We start from the raw sequence: 15,769 nt of genomic DNA on the forward strand, positions 1-15,769 counted from the left end.
CTAATCTTTTCCCCTCACATAAATTTTTCCCCTAGCTTAAACTTTTCCCTGGCCTAACCTTTTCCGGTAGCCTAACCTTTTCCCCTAGCCTTGCCTTTTCACCAAGCCTAACCTTTTACCCTAGGCTTTACTTTTCCCCTAGCCTCACCTTTCCTCCAGCCTAACCTTTCCCCTAGCCTAATCGTTTCCCCTTGCATAACCTTTTCTTCGGGCTGAACCTTTTACCCTAGCCTAACTTATTCCTCTGGCCTACCCTTTTCCCCTAGCCTATCCTTTCCACTGGCCAAACCTTTACCCCAGCCTAACATTTTCCCCCAGCATAGCCTTGTCACCTAGCCTAACCTTTCCCCTAGCCTAACCATTTCCCCTGGCTTAACCTTTTCACCTCGCATAACCTTTTCCCCGGCTTAAACTCTTCCCTGGCCTAACCTTTTCCCATAGCCTAACCTTTTCCCCTAGCCTTGCCTTTTCACCTAGCCTAATCTTTCCCCTAGCCTAACCTTTTCCCCATGAATAACCTTTTCCCCATGAATAACCTTTTCCCCAGGCCTTACCTTTTACCCTAGCCTAACTTATTCCTCTGGCCTAACCTTTTCGCCTAGCCTGCATTTTCGCCTAGCCTAACCTTTTCCCCTAGCTGAACCTTTTCCTCTAGCCTAACCTTTCCCCTAGCCTAACCTTTTTCCCAGGCCTAGCCATTTCCCCTTGCATAATCTTTTCCCTGGCCTAATCTTTTCCTGTAGCCTAACCTTTTCCCCTAGCCTTGCCTTTTCACCTAGCCTAATCTTTCCCCTAGCCTAACCTTTTCCCCATGAATAACCTTTTCCCCATGAATAACCTTTTCCCCAGGCCTTACCTTTTACCCTAGCCTAACTTATTCCTCTGGCCTAACCTTTTCGCCTAGCCTGCATTTTCGCCTAGCCTAACCTTTTCCCCTAGCTGAACCTTTTCCTCTAGCCTAACCTTTCCCCTAGCCTAACCTTTTTCCCAGGCCTACCCATTTCCCCTTGCATAACCTTTTTCCCAGGCCTAGCCATTTCCCCTTGCATAATCTTTTCCCTGGCCTAATCTTTTCCTGTAGCCTAACCTTTTCCCCTAGCCTTGCCTTTTCACCTAGCCTAACCTTTCCCCCATCCTTAACTTTTCCCCTAGCCTAAAATTTCCCCTAGCCTAAGATTTTCCCCTAGCCTAACCTTTTCACCTAACCTAACCTTTTCCCCTGGCCTTACCTTTTCCCCTTGAACAACCTATTCCCCTGGCTTAAACTTTTCCTGGCCTAACCTTTTCCCGTAGCCTAACCTTTTTCCCTTCCCTTGTCTTTTTGCCTAGCCTAATCTTTTCCCCTAGCCTTAACTTTCCCCCTAGTCTAACCTTTCCCCTAGCCTAACCTTTTCCCCTGGCCTAGCCTTTTCCCGTGGCCTAACCTTTTTCCCTAGCCTTGCCGTTTCGCCTAATCTAACCTTTTCCCTTAACCTTAATTCTTCCCCTAGCCTAACTTTCCCCTAGCCTAACCTTTTCCCCTAGCCTTGCGTTTTCGTCTAGTCTAAATTTTCTCCTAGCTTTAACTTTTACCCTGGCCTAAGCCTTAACTTTTACCCTGGCCTAACCTTTTCCACTAGCCTGACCTTACCCCCAGCCTAACCTTTTCCCCTGGCCTAATCTATTCCCCTGTCCTAACCTTTCCCCTGGCCTAACCTTTTCCCCTGGCCTAACCTTTTCCCATAGTCTAACCTTTTCCCCTAGCCTTGTGTTTTCACCTAGCCTAACCTTTTCCCCTCGCATAACCTTTTCCCCTGTTTAAACTTTTCCCTGGCCTAACCTTTTCCCATTGCCTAATATTTTCCCCTATCCTAACCTTTTACCCTGGCCTAACCTTTTACCCTGGCCTAACTTTTTCCCTGGCTTAATCTTTTCCCCTGGCCTGATCTTTTCCCCTTGCATAACCTTTTCCCCTGGCTTAATCTTTTCCCCTGGCCTAACGTTTTCCCATAGCCTAACATTTTCTCCCAGCCTAGCCTTGTCGCCTGGCTTAACCTTTACCCTTTGCCTAACCTTTTCCCCTGGCTTAACCTTTTCCCCTGGCTTAGCCTTTTCCCCTAGTTTAATCATTTCCCCTATTCTATCCTTTCCCTTGACCTACCGTTTTCCCCTGGCCTAACCTTTTACCCTAGCTTAACTTATTCCTCTGGCCTAATCTTTTCCGGTAGCCAAACCTATTCATCTAGCCTTGCCTTTTTGCCTTACCTAACCTTTTCCCCTAGCCTAACCTTTCCCCTAGCCCGACCTTTTTCTCTAGCCTAATCTTTTCCCCTTGCCTGACCCTTTCCCCTCGCCTAACCTTTTCCCCTAGTGTGCCAAGGTGGACCTGGGCCCCGGCTACCCCAAGGTCAAAATGCCGCTGGTGACGTAACCTCTCTGGCCAGAGGGAGCAGGGCAGGAAGATTGGTGCCCCTCACCTCCGTGCCCACCCAATAAGGTAAGATTTGAACTGGATGGAAGTTGGGACCACCCAAACCACAGGTAATAAATTCTTGTCGCCTCTGACGCTCTGGTCTCTTGGAGGATCGCAGCAGTAGCAACAGCCACCCACGCATCTTTCCCCAGCCCAGAGCGCCAGATGCCCATTCTGCCACCAGGACCAACGCCCAGAGACAGGGGTCGCGGGATGGGTGAGTGTAACACATAAGTGGATTTAATGCATAAGTCCTCCCGTTAGGAAAGCTCTAGCACCATATTTCTCCCAAAAGGGAAGGCCGATATGTCATGTCTAAATAACTAATTAACTCAATTAATTCAACTCACCCCATGGAATAAATTTCATATAAAACTCAGGCTTTCTGTCCCCGGCCTCTCTCTCTCTCTCTCTCTCTCTCTCTCTCTCTCTCTCTCTCTCTCACTGCGCCGATTGTGAACAAACCCGTCCCTGGCGACGGGTGACACCTAGCTTAACCTTTTCCCCATTCTATCCTTTCCCCTGGCCTACCATATTCCCCTGGCCTAACCTTTTACGCTAGCCTAACTTATTCCTCTGGCCTAATCTTTTCCCGTGGCCAACCTTTACTCCTAGCCTTGCCTTTTCCCCTAGCCTAACCTGTTACCCTAGCCTTAATTTTTACCCTACCCTAACCTTTCCCCTAGCCTTAACTTTTCCTCTAGCCTAACGTTTTCCCCTGGCCTAACCTCTTCCACTGGCCTAACCTTTCCCCCAGCCTAACCTTTCCCCTAGCCTAACGTTTTCTCCTAGCCTAACCTTTTTCCCTGGCCTAACCTGTTCCCATGGCCTAATTTTTTCCCTGGCTTCACCTTTTCCCCTAGCTTAACTTTTCCCCCTATTCTATCCTTTCCCCTGGCCTACCATTTTCCCCTGGCCTAACCTTTTACCCTAGCTTAACTTATTCCTCTGGCCTAACCTTTTCCGTGGCCAACCTTTTCTCCTAGACTTGCCTTTTCCCCTAGCCTAACCTTTTCCCCTAGCCTAACCTTTTCCCCTAGCCTAACCTTTCCCCTAGCCCAACCTTTTTCTCTAGCCTTAACTTTTCCCCTAGCCTTGCCTTTTCGCCTAGCCTAACCTTTTCTCCTTGCTTAAACTTTTCCCCTGGCTTAACCTTTTCCCGTAGCCTAACATTTTCCCCCAGCCTAGCCTTGTCTCCTAGCCTAACCTTTCCCATATCATTACCTTTCACTAGCCTGACCTTTTCCCCTGGTCTAACCTTTTCCCCTGGCTTAACTTTTTCACTGGCCTAATCTTTCCCCTGACCTATTTTTCGGATGAAACAAAAACTCCTCACTCTTAGCTTTAAAGTTCTCCATCACCTGGCCCCCTCCTACCTCATCTCCCTTCTCTTCTTCTACAGCTCACCCCGTGCACTCTGCTCCTCTGCCGCTAACCTCCTCACGGTGCCTCATTCTCGCCCCTCCCGCCGTTGACCCCTGGCCCACATCCTACCGCTGACCTGGAATGACCTCCCTGCTCACACCTGCCAAACTAACTCTCTTCCCCTCTTCAAAGCCCTACTGAGAGCTCTCCTGCTCCAGGAGGCCTTCCTAGACTGAACCCTCCCATTCCTTCTTCCACTCCTCCCCTCCCCATTCCCGCTACTCCCTCTCTCTGCTCTTCCCCCTTCCCCTCCCCACAGCACTTGTGCATATTTGTACATATGTTTTATTACTCTACTTATTTTATTAATGATGCGTATATATCTACGATTCTATTGATCTATTTTGATGGTATTGATGCTTGTCTACTTGTTTTGTTTTGCTGTCTGTCTCCCCCCTTTAGACTGTGAGCCCATTGTTGGGCAGGGATTGCTTCTATCTGTTGCCAAATTGTACACTCCAAGTGCGTAGTACAGTGCTCTGCACACAGTAAGCGCGCAATAAATGTGATTGAATGAATGAATGAATGAATGAATGAATGAATGAATGGCCTGCTACACAGTTGGGAAATGGGGGAACCTAAAAAAAAAACAAACCTCCTGGGAGGAAAGAGGAACATAGACACACAGGTAGTGAAGAGAGACAGAGGCTAAGAGGAGAGCGGAGGGCTTAAGATGCCACTCACGTCGGCATCCACCCCTTGGCACCGTACCCATCCCTGCCTAGGAGGACAGCAAGGCAGGACAGGCAAAATCATTAAGGTCTCAGAAAAGCTTAGCTTCGCCAAAGTGTCCATGAGCCATGAATTTGGCCCGCTCCAAGAAAAACATCGATCTCTGCCCTAAATCACGATAGAGGTCCCCCCACAGGACGTTACGCTATTCCCTCCACTGGAATCCTGAAACGCTCCCCTGGTCCCAAAGGGTGCACACCCATATCATCCCCTAGAGAAGGCCGAAGACTCCAATCCCGTGAGGGTCTTGGATGCCAACCCGTCAGTTCCCTCAGTCCTGGTGTCCGCTCCCAGTCCCAGAGGGAGCTCTCCCAAATCATCCCCTCACGAAGGCTGAAGATCGTTTCCAGATCCTCGGGAAATATGTAGAACTAGCACCCATCGGTGGCTGGAAACCGCAGCTTGAGACATTAGCAAATGCTTGAATGTGTTTCAGCATATTTCGGCTCACTCCCATTGCAACATGCCCCTCAGGAACAGCTGAGCTTCCAGGAGGGCCACTTACCCCAAGCCCCATGAAGACAGAGTCGATGATCTTTCTTGGAGTTTGTCGGGACGGGGCAGGGAAAACAAGGAGCCGTGGGCTTTTTGAGAATTGCCTCTCTTCCAGAAGCACCGTCACTCCAAAAGCCTGGGCCCTGATGCTGTGCATGTGGTAATATTTATGAAATGAGCATGCACCAGGGAATGTAGATGATTTAAAGCAATTCCTTCAAACGTATCAAGTTCCAGCAAGACAGGGCCTCGCTATATTCCTAGCATAAATAATGGAATCCTGGACCTTGAAAATGTCTTCCTCCTTTTAAATTCCTCACGCCTTTGTTCTGCATGGATTGAAAGCATATGAGAGGACAACTGTGCAGATGTTCTTGGGTTTTCCCTTCTTTTATTAGAAAACCGGTGCCTGAACTGTGCGATCAGTGATTCGACCCCAGAAATGACTCTCTCCGTTTAGTTTATGGAGCAGAAATCCTAGGCCTCTAGGAAGGCTGCTTCTGGCCCTTGCCCCCATTTGCCAATGTAAACAAAGGCTGAGAGCTATTTCTTATTCCAAGTGGATGGATCATTATAACTTCAACTAACAATGCATCTCTCTTTCGGCTGGAGAAAGTACGGTATGTACCCTTTCTCCTTCCTCAAAGGAAGAAGAAGGTGTCACGGGAATCCGTGACCCCAGAAGACTAAGTAAACTGATCCATGATTTCATCTGTGTGCAGCGGATATACGGCAAGGTGAGGGAAAGACTTGTTTACGACGAAGAAAATGTTTGGGGGGAAGAAAAGGTCGGCATAGAGGGCGACGGACGGTCACCGATAATTTGAAAAGTGGTTTCGAATATTTGGCTATTTGTTGTGGTTCTGTTTTGAAGGCGAGATTCCACTTGAGATTCTTGCTGAGGTACGGTATTGGGATTGAATAAAAGAGAGGAAGGAAACACCCTTCAGGTAGGAAGTCTAACTAAACGGAGAGCCATCAAAAGCCTCTGCTCTCCAGTTCCCCAGGCCGGGGTTGTAACCTGGGAATTGCGGGATGTGCCAAGGTGAATCCGGGTACCTTCCATCTCTAGGTCAAAACGCTATCTTGTGACTTCCTGAACTAACGAGGCGGAACTCGGAAGCGTGGATGGGGTCGCGCAACCGAGAACGCTAGACATCCTTGGCCGGGAGTGAGGAGGTAGGTGTCCCTCGCCCCCACGCCAATCAAATAAGGTATGTAGGAAGGGAAGTCAGAGATCGGACAAGGGGAAGGCGGGAAGCTGGAACAGCCCGGGAGCGCAGGTCATAAATACCTGCCGCCTCCAACGTTCTGCGCGGCGGATCGAGTCTTGCAGCAGCTGCTTGCGTGTCTCCCCTGCCCAGAGGGTCGGACGCCCGCTCTGTCTCTGGAACCAGCGCACCAAGTGAGGGACTGTGGGACCGGTGAGTGTCTCACTGAGCGATAGTGGGAGGGGGCTTGGCGCTTCGCTATGGGCGAGGAACGCATAAGTGAATTCCTCCCTGCAGGGAAGTTCAATTCGCCGCAGCCGAACAATTAAATGATTACATTCCTCCTGAAATGGAAGTTCAATTCGCCGCGCGGACTAAATTTTCTACCGTTCTGCCCTCAATTCCGGTCTCTTTCTCTCGCCGCACCGATTCCCGGACCCATCCCCTGGTGATGGGTGACAGGGGAAGTAGGATGGAAGAGTAATTTCTCCTTGAATTTCACAGCTTGGCATCGATGGTATTTATTGAGTGCCTACTGAGTGCAGGGGACTTGGAAGAGCACAAGATAAGAGAGTTGGTAGACACGTTCCCTGCTCCCGGCGAGCTTACAGTCGATAGGGGGCAAATTTTGCGAGGCAAAAGTTTTTTTTTCCTGATGTGAGTGGACTTGCAACTGCTCCCCCTTTCATCGGAGTGACACCGGGGATCGTGGAGCAATCTGCCATCTTTTCTGGAGTTCCTCCCTCAGAGGAAAGAATTCTTTCAGGTCTCTGCCGAGGGGAGAGAGAGGAGGACTGTGTAGGGAGTGTTTTAAGACACAAGGATTCTGTTCCCCAATCCGCTGCTGACTCTGTAACCTCGGCCGAGCCACCTACCCTCTCTGTTTCCCATTTATGAGTGCCTTGTGGGCAGGGAACGTGCCTACCAACTCTGTTATATTGCTATGTTGCACCCTCCCAAGAGCTCAGAACAGGGCTCTTCACATAGCGAGTGCTCAGTACGTACGACCGATTGAATGACCGAGTGATCTGTAAAGTGGGGATATAAATTTACTATATAAAGTGGGGAAATGAATGAATGGAAGCAAAGCAGTTTGGGACAAAAAAGAGGAATGCTGGCGTTACCTCTCCCCGTGTATTACAGAGGCCCCTGCCTGCTGATGGAATCGTCACGTAAGCTCCCATCCATTTATTAGTCAGGCCTGGCTTCGTGTAGCTCCTAACGGCGGACGAGATTGGGCTCATTCAGGCCACGATGATCTTAGAGTAGGGTTGTCCTCCGGTTTGAAGTTGACACTGAGAGTCCAGGAGAGAGAATCCCTGAGATGTACAGACGCACACACGAGGAGCAGCACGGCGTCGCGGCTAGAGCGCAGGCCTGGGAGTCAGAAGGTCATGGGTTCTAATCCCCACCCTGCCACTTGTCTGCTGGGTGACCTTGGGCAAGTCACTTCACTTCTCTGGGCCTCAGTTACCTCATCTGGAAAATGGGGATTGAGACTGTGAGCCCCATACGAGACAGGGACTGTGTCCAACCCAATTTACTTGCGTACAACCCTAAGCGCTTAGTACAGTGCCTGGCACACAGTAAGCACTTACCAAATACCACACATTATTATTATTGTTATGTTACTCTGCATTGGCTGGGGGTTCTGATTAGGAGAATTAATTCCTTTCTATTCCCCTCAGAGGCTTCCCAGAAAACCCTGGGCCTAGCCAGGAAGGGACAGCGAATGGGGAACTCCTCCGTTTCGCTTACTCCTTGATTTTCCCTAAACCAATCCTTTTATTCCTCACCTTCAGTGCTAAAAAGGTTCAGGTTTTTCAACATCCCGACCAGGCGATACACCTAAGCCCTCATTTTCCCTATTCTCCTTCTCTTCTGTGTCGCTTGGACCTGTCCCATTTAAAGCACTTGATATTCACCCCAACCTCAGCCCCTCAGCACTTATGTACATAGGTGAAATTTATTTACTTATTCATTCATTCAATAGTATTTATTGAGTGCTTACTATGTGCAGAGCACTGTATTAAGCGCTTGGAATGTACAATTCAGCAACAGATAGAGACAATCCCTGCCCAACAACGGGCTCACAGTCTAATATTAACGTCTGTCTCCCCCGCTAGACTGTGAGTTCCTTGTGGACAGGGATTGTGTCCACCATCTCTGTTGTATCGTACTCAAGTGCTTAGTACAGTGGTCTGCACAGTTACTACTTAATAAACACGATTGATTGACTGATTTCGGTCTGCACAGAGTTCGGTGGTACGATTTCATGTGCTGACCCTCCAACCGTGTGAAGAAATGTTTCTTTTTGTTTGTTTTGAACCAACCACCTTCAAGCTTCGATAGATGTCGATTTCTCGCTACCGAGGATTTGGTATAAAGAAACCCAAAAAACGCGGTTCCAAACTTCTACACCTTACGTGATTTGGTAGACTTCGATGATGTTGTCTCTCAGACCTTTCCAGTTTGAAAAGTCCCAACCCATTCCGCTATCCTCTTACAGAAGCTACTCCATCCCTCTGATCAGCTCGATTACCCTTTTCCGTCCCTTCTCCACATAGTAGTTCAAGTGCAAGTGAAGCAGCGTCGTCTTGGGGAAGGAACACAGGCCTGGGAGTCAGAAGACCACGTTTCTAACCCCAATTCCATTAGGTGCCTGCTGTGTGACCTTGGTCAAGTCACTTCACTTCTCCGTGTCTCAGTTTCCTCTGCTGTAAAACGGGGATTAAGGTTGTGAGCCCCATGTGTGTCCAACCTGATATGCTTGTATCCACCCCAGTGCTTAGTACAGTGCTTGGCACACAGTAAGCGCTTAACAAATACCACAATAATGATGATGATGATGATGATGATTCTCTGTGCCTCAGTTCCCTCATCAGCAAAATGAGGATTCAACACCTGTTCTCCCTTCTTAGACTGAGAGAACCATGATGGACCTGATTATCTTGTATCTACCACAGTGTTTGATGCAAACTGCTATTATTATTATTATTAAGGTATTTGTTATGTGCTTATTAGTCATTCAATAGTATTTATTGAGCACTTACTATGTGCAGAGCACTGTACTAAGCGCTTGGAATGTACAAATCGGTAACAGATATAGTCCCTGCCCTTTGACGGGCTTACAGTCTAATCGGGAGAGACAGACAGACAAGAACAATAGCAATAAATAGAATCAAGGGGATGAACATCTCATTAAAACAATAGCAAATAAATAGAATCAAGATGATGCACATCTCATTAACAAAATAAATAGGGTAATGAAAATATATACAGTTGAGTGGACGAGTACAGTGCTGAGGGGATGGGAAGAGAGAGGGGGAGGAGCAGAGGGAAAGGGGGGAAAAGAGGGTTTAGCTGCGGAGAGGTGAAGGGGGGTAGAGGGAGCAGAGGGAAAAGGGGAGCTCAGTCTGGGAAGGCCTCTTGGAGGAGGTGAGCTCCGTACTAAGCGCTGGATTGGATACAAGCAAATCGGGTTGGACGCAGTCCCTGTCCCGTATGGGGCTCACAGTCTCAATTTCCATTTTACAGCTGAGGGAATTGAGACCCAGAGAAGTGAAGTGACTTAACCAAGGTCACCCAGCAGACAGTTGGCGGAGCCGGGATTAGAACCCATGACCTTCTGACTCCCAGGCCCGTGCTCTACCCACTAGGCCACGCTGCTTACTATTGTTATTATGTGCCGTTCAATAACGGATCCCTATCTGGCTTGCACATACCATTTAAACTTAATAACTGGTGGGTTTGGAAAATTGTTTTTTAAAACTGTCAACTGTTCTGCCCGGGACAGACTCAGCTGGAGTGTGGTCTGGTGCTAAGAGAGGTGGGGGTTCCTCTCAGATCCCAGATGCTTCAGCTTACCCCTTCTCAATGGGTAACTACACGCCAAATGTCTCAGATTACTCCTTCATTCATTCACGTGTATTTATTGAGCGCCCACTGTGTGTGCAGAGCACTGTACTAAGCGCTTGGGAGAGTACAATACAACAATAAACACGCACATTCCCTGCTCACAACGAGCTTACAGTCCAGTGGCGGTTGGGGGGCGGGGAATGAGAGACATTCATATAAATAAATAAATGACAGATATGTATGTAAGTGCTGTGGGGCTGGGAGAGGGGGATGAACAAAAGGAGCAAGACAAGGCGACACAGATGGGAGTGGGAGAAGAGGAAAGGGGGGCTTAGTCAGGGAAGGCCTCTTGGAGGAGATGTGCCCTCGGTAAGGCTTTGAAGGAGGGGAGAGTCATCGTCTGTCGGATTTGAGGAGGGAGGGCGTTGGAGGCCAGAGGCAGGATGTGGGGCGGCGAGACAGACGAGATAGAGGCACAGTGAGAAGCATTAGAGGAGCGAAGTGTGCGGGCTGAGTTGTAGTAGGAGAGTAGTGAGGTGAGGTAGGAGGGAGCGAGGTGATGGGAGTGCTTTAAAGTCAATGGTGAGGAGTTTTCGTTTAATGTGGAGGTGGAGGGGCAACCAACTAGAGTTTTTTGATGAGTAGAGAGACCCGTCCTGAGCGTTTCTGTAGAAAAATGATCTGGGCAGCAGAGTGAAGTACGGACTGGAGTGGGGAGAGACAGGAGGCAGGGAGGTAAACAAGGAGGCTGATGGACGGGATAGGATGAGTGACTGTATCAACGTGCTAGCGGTTTGGATGGAGAGGAAGGGGCGGATTTTGACGATGCTGTGAAGGAGGGACCGACGGGATTTAGTGATGGATCGAATATGCGGGTTGAACGAAAGCGAGGAGCGAAGGATAATGCCAAGTTTACAGGCTTGTGAGACAGGACGGATGGTGGTGCCGTCTACAGTGATGGGAAAGTGAAGGGGAGGACGGGGGCGGGGTGGGAAAATAAAGAGTTCTGTTTTGGACACGTTTAGCTTGAGGTGACGGGGCGGGGGAGGGGGGCATCTAAATAGACATGTCTTGAAGGCGGGAGGAAATGCAAGCTTGCAGAGAGGGAGAGATCGGGGCTGGAGATGTAGATTTGGGTGTCATCCGCACAGAGGTGGTAGTTGAAGCCGTGGGAGCGAAGGAGTTATTCAAGGGAGTGGCTGTAAAAGGAGAATAGAAGGGGACCCGGAACTGAACCTTGAGGGACCCCCCCTCCACAGTTAGGGGGTGAAATAAAGCCTACAGCACCCAGTATCCCCAGGAGGCCTTCCATCCAAGTATAAACCGGGCCCGACCCTGCTTAGCTGCCGAGATCCTGACCAAGGTCCCCTAACTCTGCCAACGCTGCTCCGTATACAGCAAGAGTTTTGTTTCAATATAAATTCTTTAATTATTTCATACTTGGATTAATGTAACGACCCTCTTTGGAATGACCTGTTTTCTATTTTATCCTTTTTCCAGGCACCCCGGATCCCATATTCAGTTGCGTCCATGCCAGTCAAACCCAGAATTGAGTTCACTATCCGGTTACCGTGCCTTTCCCGGCATACCCGTGACCCTGGTGATTTGTTTTTCTGTCACTCGATCCCTTCCGTCGGCCCTTCGCTGCTGGAGATGGTTGCGAATTCCTTAGGGAAATTCTCTCCCGGGAGAACCCACTTGTTAGATGCCGGTAGTCACCCTGGTCGGCGAATCAGAGCCTTTTTCTTTTCCAGCCGCTTATCGCTATACCTCGGCTTGTCCGAATGCTGTGAATGACTGAGGCGTTTGCTGATGGCACCGGAGAAGTCCACTGTGGATAATCCGTGCTCCTTAGGGTTGTTTTCCCACCCGACCCACCGAGTTCTTGAGCCACTTCCCTTCAGTCACCTCGGGGACCGCCGCCTCCACTCAACCATACTGGAAGAAAACAAAGATCGATCAATCGATTGATGGTATTTACTATGCGCAGAGCACTGTACTAAGCGCGTGGGATGTCTCAAAGGGGAAAATTTGATTCTTGGCTTCCCGACCTGTGTTTTGGACTACTCCTTCGCAGCCAGCAGACACCCAGGGGAGCGGCAGGAAAGGACGGGCGCGTTCCCAGACCGCTCTTCTTGGTTTTGGGCCGGCCACAGAATGAAGGACGGGCTCATATCCGACTCCGGGTTCACCCCCGAGAACGTGTGAACCTTCTGATATGCAGTCAAAGATGGTGGCCCCTAAGATTCCTGGGGTCCCCTGGGGACCTTACCGTAGCACAGCGGTGGGGAACATGAGGTCGATGCCACGTTTTGAGGGTTGCAGCCCGAACCTGCTATTGCATAAAGCAGCCGATGGCATGGCCTCCCCAGGATTCTTCATGAAGCAGGTTAGGGGAACTTTTAACTCGATGGGGCTTAAAAACAGCATACGCTTTACCCGAACCCAAAATTCACAGAGAAAATGGTAGAGGGAAGAGAAGCAGAAGCGGAGTCAAGGAGTAAGGAAGGCCGTAACCTCGTAAGGCCGGAGGGAGAAGAACAGTTGGCAGATCTAAGCTCCGGTTTTCAGTTGACTTCTTTATGAACCGGATGGTTTTCCTCCGCACTATAGAATGTTTTCAGATGGGCCCACACTGGGAGTGCTTCCTGTATTCCCCTTGATAAAAATGCTATTTGGCATTATGCGCTACTTCTCTCGGAGTGTTCTCCGTGTGTCAGCCTCCTCCTTCCTCCTAAATATCTCATGTAAATCTTGGGCTGCGGCGTGCTGGACAGATCTGCCCCTGAGGGGATTTATTTGGTAGTTATGTTTAAGTGTTGGCCCTTCATTTTTCCTAAGAGTCCCTCTCTCCCCCGCCCCCCCGCCCCGCTTCTCTCTTCATTTCTTTTTCCCTCTCTTCCCCTGCCCCCACCCCCTCATCTAAGATGACAGATGTTGGTGGGGAGAGGGACCATTTTTGAGAATCTAAATAGCATATCTGGCTTTCGGATGGGAGTGATTTCATTACACTGCGTGATAAATAATAAAAATCACGGTATTAGTTAAATGCTTACTATGTGCCAAGCAGTGTACGAAGCGCTGGGGTGGATACAAGCAAATGGGGGTGGACACAGTCCCCGTCCCACGTGGGGCTCACCGTCTCAATCCCATTTTCCAGATGAGGTCACTGAGGCACAGAGAAGTGAAGTGACTTAACCTGGGTCACACAGCAGACGCGTGGCGGAGCGGGATTAGAACCCATGACCTTCTGACTCGCAGGCCCGTGCTCTGTCTACTACGCCACGCCGTTTCTCATAAAGTAGAATCGATGGCCCAGAAGACCGACCCACGGCGTCCAGCCCCAGACGATTCATGGTATAGTCTCATTTTGGGTGGCACAACCAGGAAAATCACGGGTGGACCACCTCACGGGTCACCCCTTGGGCATTGTGGGGTAATGGGGATTTTTCCTCCTGCTCCCACAGAAGGAAATATCACCACCCCGGGCCTTCTACCACCCCCTACTTACCCCATCCTACTCCCATTTGCCTGAAGAGTAGACAATGATAATAATGATGAGGGTATTCGTTAAGCGCTTACTACGTGCCAAGCACCGTTCTAAGCGCTGGGGTAGATACAAGGTAATCAGGTTGCCCCACGTGGGGCTCACAGTCATCTTACCGATGAGGTAACTGAGGCCCAGAGAAGTGAAGCGGCTTGCCCAAGGTCATACAGTAGACAAGGGGCAGAGCCGGGATTAGAACCCACATCCTCTGGCTCCCAAGCCCCTGTGTTTGGGGGATCGGGGAGGGGGGTTGGGAAACCTGCTCCCCAAACAAATATTGGCCTAGATAATCTCCTGAGAAGCCTCCAGAGATGAATGAAGGAAGGTGGAATGCGAGGGGTGGGTCTGTTTAGACAGCCTGAAAGAAAGATGAAAGATGGGGACGAGGGAGGATAGGACTCCAAAGAAGGAAAATATTCAGCAGTTTGGATTCGAGCCACGGCAGGATGGAGGGAGATAAACTTTTGAAATATAAGGAAAGAAGAAGAATTGAGTTCAAACGTGTCCCGGAGAAGTAACAGAAAAGTCAAAATGGCTTTCAATTAGTAAGCATAACTTAGCAAGCGGACTTGAGAGGAAGACTTACAGCGAAGCCGTCTCGGTCCTTTTCACTGGCTCCTTCTCCGCCTCCCATCCTCTAAGTGTGGGGCTCAGTCCTGGGCCCCGTTCTATTCTCCGTCTCCATCCACTCCCTTGGAGAACTCATTCACTCTCATGGCTTCAACTACCACCTCTGTGCAGATGATTCCCAAATCTCCCACTCGGCCCTTACCTCTCTCCTCCTCTGCGGTCTCGCATCTCCTCCTGCCTTCAGGACCTCTCTACTTGGATGTCCTGATGGCACCTCAGACTTAACACGTCCAGAACGGAACTCCTCATCTTCCCACCCAAACCCTGTCCTCCCCGTGTCTCCCCTCCACTGGAGTCGGCACCGCCGTCATCCCTGTCTCACGAGCCCCTGATCTTGGAATCAACCCTCCGCTCATCCCTCTCATTCAACTGGCATATTCAGCCTGACGCCAAATCCTGTCGATTCTACCTTCACGACATCTCTAGAACCCGCTCCTTCCTCTCCATCCAACCGGCTACCCCATCGATCCAAGCATTTATCATTTCCCTCCTTGACTATTACACTGGCTTCTTTGCCAAACTCCCCGCATCTTCTCTCTCCCCTCTTCACTTCATACTTTACTCTGTGGCCCGGACCATTTTTCTGAAAACCCATTCAGTCCATATTTCCCCCTTCCTCAAGAACCTCCGATGGTTACCCGTCCGCCTCCTCATCACACGCAAACCTCTTACGTTGGCTTTAAAACATTCAACCAGCTCTCTCCCTCCTCCTGTATCTTGCTGATCTCCTACAACCCAACCCACACACTCCACTCCTTTCCCAACCACCTGCTCTCTGTACCTTGATCTCTTCCGTCCCGCCACCGACCCCTCGCCCACGTCCTCCCTCGGACCCGGCCCCTTCGGCCCACCACCCTCCCCACTTTCCAAACCCTCCTAAAATCACATCTCCTCCAAGAGGCCTTCTCCGACTGAGTCCTTATTTCCCCTATCAGCCTTCCCCTCTGCATCAACTCCGCAGGCGGATATACTAATCATAATAATAATAGTGTTGGTATTTGTTAAGCGCTTATTATGTGCAGAGCACTGTTCTAAGCGCTGGGGTAGATACAGGGTAATCAGGTTGTCCCTCACGAGGCTCACGGTCTTAATCCCCATTTCACAGATGAGGTGACTGAGGCCGCGAGAAGTGATGCGACTTGCCCACAGTCACTCAGCTGACGAGTGGCAGAGCCGGGATTCGAACCCATGACCTCTGACTCCCAAGCCCATGCTCTTTCCACTGAGCTCCGCTGCTTCTCCATACGTAACCCTTAAGCACCTGGATAACCCGGCCCTTCTGCATTTACGTAAATATCCTTATACTCCGCTGTTCCTCTTACCTGTAATTTATTTTAATGTCTCTCCCGCCGTGATCCGTAAGCACCTTGTGGGCAGGGATCGGGACTACCTATTCTATCGATTGTACTTTTCCAAGCG

This window comes from Ornithorhynchus anatinus, chromosome X5, assembly GCF_004115215.2.
Source record: "Ornithorhynchus anatinus isolate Pmale09 chromosome X5, mOrnAna1.pri.v4, whole genome shotgun sequence".
Lineage (NCBI taxonomy): Eukaryota > Metazoa > Chordata > Mammalia > Monotremata > Ornithorhynchidae > Ornithorhynchus > Ornithorhynchus anatinus.